This window comes from Condylostylus longicornis, unplaced genomic scaffold, assembly GCF_029603195.1.
Source record: "Condylostylus longicornis isolate FDR11 unplaced genomic scaffold, ASM2960319v2 ptg000010l, whole genome shotgun sequence".
Taxonomy (NCBI): domain Eukaryota; kingdom Metazoa; phylum Arthropoda; class Insecta; order Diptera; family Dolichopodidae; genus Condylostylus; species Condylostylus longicornis.
This window is the reverse complement of record NW_026577979.1, coordinates 11,648,626-11,659,094: the sequence shown is the minus strand read 5'-3', so window position 1 is coordinate 11,659,094 and position 10,469 is coordinate 11,648,626.

Genomic DNA, 10,469 nt, shown 5'->3' with positions numbered 1-10,469 from the left:
GCTTCTGGCAAGCAGAGACATTTGTGGTAAGTTCCTATTGTAGCCTTTTAATATTACATAGATTTCCTAGCAATTTGTGATACCACTCTTCATATAAAAAATTATTTTTTGAAATGAAAATTAATTTTTGAATTAAATTTTACTTTAGTTCTATATTCCTTTTCACTTAATAAAGATATAACTACAAATTTTCCACCTAAGAATTTCATTCTTGTGTCAATCAAAAGTCTCTTCGACTGAACAGACTGAACTGAAATTATGGTACTTACATGCTTTATACTCTCTATATCTCAATTTCAGGCTTAAATTTTTATACTAAACAGAACTTTCTAGGAAGTTCTGTTTGATCAAACATAAATTATGTTGTATCCAACAAATTTTCTGTGTAAGATTATAGTACAAATTAAACATTATACTACTGAATAATTAATTGTATTAGAACTTTAAAAATGCATGCTTATACCTAATATTGTAGAGTTTGTATATCTTAAAACTGCATTCCATTTTAGTTGCATGCAAAGAGAAAATGTTTGACGTTACAGTTCTGTTTGATATTGATATTTGCAAATATTTGAATTGAATGAAAAAATTTTTATTAAATTACAAATACATATTATCACTATGAACGCTACTGTATAGCTCATAGTTTTGCTTGAAAAATTTTACAAAACTGGGATTCTTTACTCTAAAACCAAGCTTAAATAAATCAGGCTGCCAACAGGCCTCAAATTAAATGGAAACATGTACAGCATTTATTAATGACTGTAACGAAAATTAAGGACGTAAAGTCTTTGCAAACGATACATAGAACTTGAAAACACCGGAAAAATTTTATTTTATAGCAAATTATTATAAACAATTTTGTTGTAATTAAAGAAAAATTTAAAAAATATTTACATACAAATAATAAAAATTTTCACTATTCTTAATTAATAAAAACCCAAAAAATTAAAGCATACCTTCAAAACTTATAGTCAAAATAAGAATTTCTGCAATTGGAAATTTCTATTTTATTAATGTTTATCAGCTTTAAATGCGGAAGTTCAATTTTATTTTGTGTGCACACACATAAATAAAAGAGCACATTATTTACTTATTATTACAACAATTTTACTTTATTTTAAAGAGAGAGGACGCGAAACAAAAATTGTGCAACACTTTTCGATTTTCTTAATAAATTTTAATATTAAAATTGGTTATAAACAATTTAATTTTTTTCTTTTGCTCTGTTTATAAAACACACACAAACACATAACCATAAATATAAAAATAATATGTTCTTTTTTTTTGGGTAAAGCGAATTGACTAACTAAATATAACGTCTTCTTTTTTTAACTTTCTTTTAAAGATTCCAATTTATTTATGCCTTTATGTAAGTATATAAGATTATTATTATGTTAAGAGTTTAGGATAAAAGGTGGGAACCTATTTTTTCGCGGTCAAAGACTTTGATGCTCAGTTGTTCTTCTGTTTTTAATTTTTGTTGTTTTTTTTTTAATGTAGTGCACTGCATAAGAGTTTACTATATATGGGTAACATTTATGGTTAAATTTTAGTTGTCTAATAAAAAACTTTTTTATATTGGTACCTACATTTATGCATGGCACATTATGCACGAGTATTTTTAGTTCATAGCTTCACATTTAATTTATTTTACGAGTATTTATTTTTTTTTTTTTTGGTGCGCTGTTCCCATCTGATAAAGGAAGTCAAGTACTTAAAGTCTAATTTTATTATTACTAAAACTGTAAGGAATTTTTGTTGTTATACCACAAAAAAAAAACAAAACGCTACGAGTGTAATAAGAAGTTCTTATATATATTTTTTCCTTCGCTTTCCTCCTTACAAACTTTTCATTTTATCAGAATGCGTATTTTAATACAGTTTGATAACTTTATTTGGATTAGAAACTTAAAATTATTTGCCTTCTAATGTAAATATTTTGTGGTCTTATATACGAGTATAAAAAGTAAAATAGATTTAGATTACCTTTTGGTCAAATAGAAAAATATTTTTGTTTTTGGATGATAATTTTAAATTTACGTTTGAATTTAAAGAAATGACATTTTTAAGATGGTTTGGAAATGGGGGATTGCAATAAAATCTAAAGAATTAAGAAAATATACAGAGTTGTCGAAAATCTTAGATTACTCACATAAAATTTTTAGTTGCTAATAAATAAATTACAGTCGCGGATTTTATATAGAATTAGTTTTTATTTTCAAACTGTATGTAAGATTGTGATGGTAGTCATAAATAATTCGTATGTTAATTTTAATTTTTAAATTAATTTTATAAGAGTTGTAAAGGTTTTAGCTTAACTAAATCAAAAATTGGTAGCTTATGTTTTCGGTTCATTAAATTTTTTAAAATATTAAGTATACTTGCAGTTTTCCGCTTGTTCGAGAGAAAACGAGTTGAAAAATCAATTGTATGTGTTAAAATTTAACGAAACCCTTACTTATGTCAAGATTTTCACACCAAGTTTTTAGAAAATTTATTCGGAATTCAATAATGTTTAAATATTCGAAAAACGAAATAATAATTAAATTTCTTTAATTTAATAATTAAAGAAATTTTAATAATAACAAAATTTCAATAAACTTTATGTTAAATGAACACTATTCTCAGATTTTAGTATTTAGAATTATCAGACATTCAGAAAAATTACTAAATATTTTCAATTTAATAATTTTATATTTTTTCATATTAAATTTAATAAAATTTTTCATAATAAATTAAATTAAATTTTCTTTTTCTTTTAATTTTAGGTAAGGAACAAATCATCAGAATGACTAGAATCTTTAATGTTTTGGTTAAAATTTCAAGTAAATGAATTTTTTTCTTATTAATTTTTGTATTTCAAACGATTCATCTTCAGTCGTTATTTAAAAAATTTATTTTAATATGCTATTACCGTGCACAGCAAATTATGTAAAATAAAATAATAATTATTAAATAAGTGAAAAATTGCATATTTTTAGGGCCGTTGAAAAGTTTATATTTTTAATATTTTAGAAACAAAATGCTAGAGCGTTAATATTTTTGAAGTCTTCCGTTACAAATATCAAGCGTATTATTTCCAAATTACTTGGACATTCTCCTGTACCAAAAAATCAGAAATATTAAAGCTTTTATTTTATAGCAATATCGTAATTTTTCAACTGACCTTCATATTCTCTTGAATTTCATATACTTTTACAAATGTTATGGAAAATCTTCGTTTTTGTTTTCAAATTAAGTACCATCTTGCTTTTTGTATGTCTTATTTGATCAACCATAGAGTTGCAGTACGTTTATGAAATCACAGCTTAATCTTAGATTTTATGAACGCGTTTTGTATTTCTTTATATTCCCATTTGTTTTCCAAAAGATAACGTTTTGACCAAATTTCATTAATTATTTTTTTAGTAAATAAAAGTAATCAATTTCCTGTTAAATTTGCTTTCATTATATCAATAAATCAATCAACCAATCTAATTAATCAATTTTGTTTCTATTCCATTGGAAATACCATTGCAATTATAGGCAAATATTCGGGTTCAACTTTGAAAAATGAGTTTTTCTACACAATTTTTAGAAAAACTCGTTGCACAAAATATAATTAATATTATGTTTTGTCAAAAATTTCAATATTGAAAGACAAATTAAAGAAAAATCATTTTATTTGGGCCTATACATTTTCTCTAGCTTCTTCTTAATTATTTATACCGAATGATTCAAAATATATTCGATTTTAATATAGGTGCCGGCAATAATTCAAAATATAAAAGAAAAAATATCGACATTTCAATTAATTTTTTTGTTATTTTAAACATTTTTCTCTCATAACTTAAGAGAAAATGCATACGATTCGTAACCTACATATTATTATACATGTGTATATGTATAATTATTATTTTATATTATTATGCGTATGTACTGTACATATGTCTATACGTATTATACATGAATCTATATTTATCATTCATTTTATTAGCTTCCAGCCTTTATAATAAAAAAATTTAATATTTCTCAGGCTATAGTATGTGCTTATATGTCAAAAATTTCAAAATAAAATTTTATTTTATTTTATATGACGGCCCCGTTTTACATAATATTCATCATCGCATATAGATAAATATTATTACACCATATATGATTTAGATGCCTAGTTGCATAAAATTAAAATCCTAGAATTGGAATAAAATACCTGGTGTTGTATACACAGTAGTAGTGTACTAAATTTTATAAAGATAAAGTCAAAACAAAAATTCAAATGTTTTTTTGACCAAAACAAAAAAAATTAATGCAAAAATTAAAGAACACAGAAAATCAGTCCGCAACTAATAATAAAACATAAAAGAAATATTACTGTATAACAATAATAAAAACAATAATAAAAGAGAAAAAAAAACAAAAATGAATAATGGCTTTAAGAGTATGATGAAGGGTTTTGCGCACCTATTTATTGTCAATTTGCAGCAAAATGATGCGTAAAGATTTATATTTTTCGATTAATATACAAGACTACCAAATGTTCCTCTCTAAATTGTACTCCTTTCATTGAAATAAAGCGAAAAATTTAATAACATGACGTTTAACTTGCTGAATGAAAACAAAACCAAAATAAAAACACATAAGAGAAGAGCGTAACTTTACATGAAATTTTGTTACAAATATGATTTTAAAATGGTTGTGGAATGATTCTGTTTTCGTTTTAGAAAAAACGGACACAAAAACATAGAAGGAGTTGCAGTAAAACAAAATTTTATGAACGCATCATACTTAACATAAACCTTCTTAGTTAACTGTACATGTTCACATAGTCTTATACCTCCTTTATTTATATATATATATATATATATGTATGTAATTAAAAAAAAAATTTCATTTTAAAATCTAATAAAAATTAAAAACAATAAAAATAAACTGACATCGATGGTGGCAATAAAGATTAGCGATATTTGAAATAGTTAAAAATACTTACATAATATGAAAAACTCCTTATAAAATTCGCTTTATTTTGATTTTCAATAAAGAAGGCTAAAACATGGTTTAATTTCTTTCAACATAAACTTTGTAAAATTGCATTTTTATTAAGGAAAATTTTGTTTGTTTCCATAATAGAATCTTGGAAAATAGAACCTGCATTAGATAAGTTTCTTAATATGATTTTTAATATAACAAAGTCTTCTCTTTCTAATGACTGACTTTTGTTAGTTACAAGAGAGTAAAATGACTTATTCACCATCTCTTACTAACTATTTGATTTCAATCAATTTTAATATAATTATTATAAAGCTGAGAGAACTTACAAGTAATAAGTCTTCGAATTTAATTTGTATGATTAGCAAGTGTGTAGCATTTGTTTGATACTAAAAGTATAATTAATCATTTTAAGTGATCTAATTTATTAGACAACCGATTTTAACATATACGCGAATGCTCTTTTTTGTTCTCATCCTAAAAGTATGCAAAAATTACGATATATTGTATTTTATTGAAAATAATATAGGAAATTATCATTTTTTTATTTTTTTTGCAAAAAAGTATTTTAAGAAATATGCTTAACTTGCCAAAGTATTGCTTCGATCTGAATTTATTACCGAACAGCCCAAAAAATTCAGTGCATGTAATAAATTGAATTTCCAAACTACACTTGATGAATTAGAATACTTTATCTTGTATATCCACCTAGATACATATGCAATATATAAGCTCAACACTAATTTGACAAATCGAACTGGTCTACACACAAGTTCCGAGTTTGATGCAAATTTATTTTTATTCAAAATAAAAGTTTGTTTTCAATATTCCTATTTGAACTACCGGGCTTAAGAAAAGGGAAGTATTGGACCGACCAAATACTGAAAAATTGGTTTTTTTAGACGAGAACTTACTGTTTAAACTATAAATAGAATATTTAATTTCGTATATGTGAGTAAGAATTAATCTTAAAGCATAAAATCCTCTCTGCACTTTAATACTTCAATTTTTAGTTTTTAAATCCATAAAGAATTGACTAAAATTCATTATTTTTAAACAAAATAACCATCTTTGATATTTTTTTTATTTTAATTTTCTTATCAGTTTTTTTACTATTTATTTATGTATATTTTTTTTATGTTCTTTTTTCTTGTTCTTTGCTAAAGGATAATAAAACAAAAAACAAACGCCAAACACTAGAAGTACATAAGCATAGTTTTAAAAAAAAACAACAAAATATCAAAAATAATAGCAATTTAACTTATGTATAACATTTTGTATGTCTGTACCAATATAAAAATTTACAAGTAACATTTTTAGTATAAAGAACACAAAAAAAATAGAAAATATTTATAAAAATGAGAAAAGCAAATGTTAAATTTAGTTTCGTTACAAACACGTCATATTCACACAATAACAAAAAGAAGAAAAAGAAAAAGAATAGAAATAACAGCAATAGCAGCATCAGCACCACTATATAAATATAAAACATTGAGAACAGTGAACTGTTCTTAAAAATAAACCGGAGTTGCACAGTAGTTATTAACATCCATATATACGATTTATTCGATTTATGAGGACTTTTTATTGATGTTCAAAATTAATGGATTATGTCTATCTATTTCGTTCTCCTTGTCCACATATTTTTATGATGCCTATATTACATTCGTAAACATTATACATTACATATGATATACATGTGTATAAAAATTCTATGCATACATACATACGTATACATATAATAAATATTAATTTATATATAATATGTGTGTAGTAAAATGTAAAATGTATACTAGTTGACCAAATCTTTAATGCCCACACAAAATTAAACTTTTAGTATTGTTATGATTTATATATTAAGTTCATGATGACATAGAAATTTTGACCCACAGAAGAATATATATTTTGAAAATTCAAAATTAAAGAAATTTTTCAGTTTAAAATTTAGAATATGTGGAGTGGAAGGAGTTAAAAAACAAAAGTGCGAAAAACAAAATATATGTAAATTAAAACGTTATGTTTACTGATATTAATTATTAGAAAAGTTTCGAATTTAGAAGTTTTTAATTATTAAAAAGGAGTCTCACTAAAGAAGCAAAATATTTTAATTAAATCGATGTAGTAAAAATTTTAGTTTTTGAAAATCTTAATTAACTACTTCTATTGCCAAATTTAATACACAAATCACCCCAGTAATCGATCATACTTGGCAACTCACTATTATAATTTTAATTTTTCTTCCCAAATTTGCAATGACATTCCTCCTAAAACAAAAACAAATATTTTAAATTTTCATTCCTAAAAAATTCATCGAAAAGTAGAACTTGAACAATTCAATAGTATCTTTTCAATTCGTTTTAGGAAAACCATTCCTTTTTATTTTCAGGATTCTTTTCATTCTCTAATATAAGAATTAATTTTTCTATTAAATCAATTATTTAATGTAAAAGTCCCAGAGGTGCTGGGGCCCTAAGAGGTAATGGAGTCCATCTCAGTTGTAGTTTGCGTTTTACTAATCATTTACCCCAGTTTACCTCAATTAATTTATAACATCCACTTTTCATCCTATTTGTATTGTTTCTGAGTGATTTTCTAATAGCTTCAAGAGTTTTGCTAACCCTACTCATTGCTAGTTTTTCTGTGTATTTTGTGAAAATGCCTGAGTTGTTTCAATATTTTAAATTTCATGTATTTAATCAAAATTTTTAATGTGCAATGCGTACAATTAAACTTAATTATACTGTGAGTAAAAATTACAAGCATCCTATTATTTACGGACAACCGATATTTTTTAAAATATATACTAAATTTTTTATATATAATATTTTTTTAACTCTTTAATTTTTCTTTTTTATTCAATTTTATGTTCAATAACAGACTTTTAAATATTGATGTTTTTTGGATCCAAATAGATTAGAGTTGTGCATAGTTATAGAAATGAGAAAAAAAAACGAGAAGCATATGTCAGTTATCTATATACTACACTTTTAAATATCGAGAGTTTAATCGGAGGAAAAAAATTAAATTAAAAAGAATATTATAATAAAAAAAAAAAACAAAAAAAAGAAAAACCAAATTAAAATTGAAAGCTATAAAACGACATACACACATAATAACACTCATATAATGTGTGTGTATGTAGAAAAAAAAAAACTTATCAGTTCCTTGCCTAGAAAACATTTGTGGGAAATTTTTAATTAAAATTTCATAAAAGAAAATTATTTTGCGTTCATTCAGATCTTCTCTTTTGCTTATATTTCGTTTGCTAACGTCCGGCAGGCAATGTAAAAAACAAAAACTTATTTTCATTTTTACTCCTTTTTTCATCCCGTTTTATTCTTTTTGTTGTTTTTGCTTTTCTTCAATTTTTTAACTTTGATTTGTTGTTTTTTAAATATCTACATTTTTATTTTACATTTTTTTTTATTTTGTATTTATTCGATTTTTTGATATGTTTGTCTATAATAATTTTCCTTCTTTTTTTTTTGATCATATCCGAGTGTCGAAAACAACTTCGATACTCTCATATTATTATTAAATTGGAATGCCATATTTTATTATTATTTATTCAGACATTTATAACAATTTCAAAAAAAAATAGAAAAACAAAAACTTATACGACAATGTTTTACATTTTTCGTATATATACACACACACACACACTCCCATGCCAATGTTATTATAACATAGGCATGGTCTTTGAATGAAATTGTTTCTTTAAAAAATTAAAAAACAAAATATAACAATGAATGTAAAAAGAGAAAAAAATAAAATAGAATTGTAAAATTACATCGAATATGACATGAAAATTAAAAGTACCCAACTTTCAAAATGTTCTACGACATGATTGAATTGAATTTTATATTCAATCAAAAGTAAAATCATGTAAGTTTGATATTATTTTCTTGAATTACAATTTAAAAAGTGTATACGCATATAGGTGTCAATCACTTACATAATAATGTTAAATATTTAAAGTATTTGAATTGTGACAATTTTCACTAACAGATTAATATCAAAGTTATACAAAATGTCCACTTTATATATTTTCTATTAATTTAAATATAAATTTATTGTAAAAAATTCAATTTAAGTATTTCTGAATGTCAAATGCAAATATCAAAAAAGAAACTTACCAACGTATTTATGTACAGATTTAAATCTGTTCAAAAAAAAATATTCTATAGTCACAGTTTAAATGTCAAAGAAGTTAAAGATATAATATCCAATTCCTTAAGGAACATGTACTTAATATTTTTAAAACTTTGAGCCAAAATTAGCAAATTTTAATTTAAAAATTTTCCATGCAATACTAGAGGAAGATATACATACATATACATTATGTATAACAGTTTCACTCTGTTACAGATTTCTTTCCATTGGTGCATTCTTTCTGTACGAATAAACTTTCTAAATTATTAGTGTAAGGAAAATTTTTAACTTCTAAAAACTATTAAACAACCCTGCAATCTGTAAACCTCAAAACACAAATTGTCAATAAATTATATTGTTTTAAACCACTGGCAAGTTTTGATGTCTTATTTTTTTTCACTCAAAATATTTTCCAGTTATTGTCTATATTATTTTGTTTTAGCTATTTGAAATAGTGCACGGCAAATCGGTATGCAACTTCAAATTTAAAATGTTTGTGGCAACAATATGTAGATTTATATATATTTTACTTTAAGTTGAAAACAGAATAAATGCTGTTTTCCGAGGCGAATGAGACTGCCGGAAATCACGCAAAATTACCTTCGTGAATTTAACCGCCGGCGATAAAACAATATAAATTCCTATTATTAACCGCTGACAAAATGTCAAAAATGTGTGCCTGTCTGTCCACTTTTTTTACCATTCCGCTGTGTTTGTTGTTTAAAGACAGATATCGTTAACCCAACTTTCACGTTTATCGTCATGATTCTGTTTATACAAAATTATGAAAATCTTCAAAATATCTCACCATGATAGTAATAAAATGTTAGTCGGATATAAGTTTCTTGGAAACGCAAAGCTAAACTTCGAAAAGGTGTTGAAAAGAAGCACGCTTAACGCATTAAACGAAGCAAAGTTGCAAAATAAAGCATAAAAGTAACTGCGAAATGCTTTTTTATTCCTCAATATTTTCGCTGATTGGAAATATTCACTTACTTAATTGAGAAGTTGAGTCATACTGGTATATTACTCATTTTAAAAATTATACCTCTTTACTGTTCTACAACAATAATTTTAAAATTTATTTGCCAATAAACACATATTTCTCCAAAATATATGCAAAATATAAAACCTCTCCTAATCATATGTAAATTTTTTAGCCTAAATAAATGTTAATATTGCAAATTTAAATTATTTGAGCTAATTGTAATATTTTACAAATTAATTATTTGATCATTTATATTTTTTAAATAAATTTAATATTTCTTCATTTGAAAACCATTCTAAATTTTCCCGTAAGTTTATTTAAATTTCATAATAGCAGATCCGGTTTTTACACTGCGATTGTG